Source organism: Orycteropus afer, unplaced genomic scaffold (genome assembly GCF_000298275.1).
Source record: "Orycteropus afer afer isolate SDZICR_OR568_19922 unplaced genomic scaffold, OryAfe1.0 scaffold00525, whole genome shotgun sequence".
Lineage (NCBI taxonomy): Eukaryota > Metazoa > Chordata > Mammalia > Tubulidentata > Orycteropodidae > Orycteropus > Orycteropus afer.
Window position 1 is genome coordinate 1,246,384 of NW_006922112.1, and position 922 is coordinate 1,247,305.

Below are 922 nucleotides of genomic sequence, written 5' to 3' on the forward strand. Positions count from 1 at the left end.
ATTGTCCCATTTTCCTTCCATGGAACAGCTGGTGGGTTTGAACCACCAGCCTTCTGGTTAGCAGTCAAATGCCTTAGGCACTGCACCACCAGAGCTTCTATCTGCCCATCAGTGGCAGATAGGTATAAACAGATTGTGGTACATCTTTGTACATGAGTGCTATAAGTCCTTAAGGATTTTGTTAAAGAAGAAATTTAATAATTTGAAAATTTTTTTTATAGAAAATTGTTAAGTTAAATAAAAGCAGACTGTAAAACACTATGAAAAGTATGATACCAATTATATAAATAAACAAACACACAAAGAAGCAAAACTTTCTGGAAGTATATACACCAAAATGGCAATATTTTTCTGTGGGTGGTGAGGTTATAGATGATTTTTATTTTCTTCTTTGTGCTTTACTAAGTTTTTTATTTTCTACAATGAAAATATATTACTTCTGTTATCAGAATAAAAAACACAATTTTACACAAGGAACTATGTAGAAAAAAATGCACAAAAGCAACTTTTATGATTTCCCAGCCATAATCTAATGGAGATAGATATTATTGTTATTGTTAAGTGTCATCGACCCTGCTCTGACTCATAGCAATGCAATGGACAACAGAATGAAACACTGCCTGGGCCTGTGCCATCCTCACAATCCTTGCTATGCTTGAGCCCATCCTTGTAGCCACTGTGCCAATCCTGTTGTTGAAGGTCTTTATCTTCTTCACTGACTCTTCACTCTACCAAGCATGATATCCTTTTTCAGGGAGTGGTTCCTTCTGACAACATGACCAAAGTAGGTGAAGCAAAGTGTGGCCATTCTCACTTCCAAGGAGCATTCTGGCTTCACTTCCAAGAGAGACTTACTTGTTCTTCCTTCTGGTTCTTCTGGCAGTCAATAGTATTTTCAGTATTCTTAGCCAACACTACAATT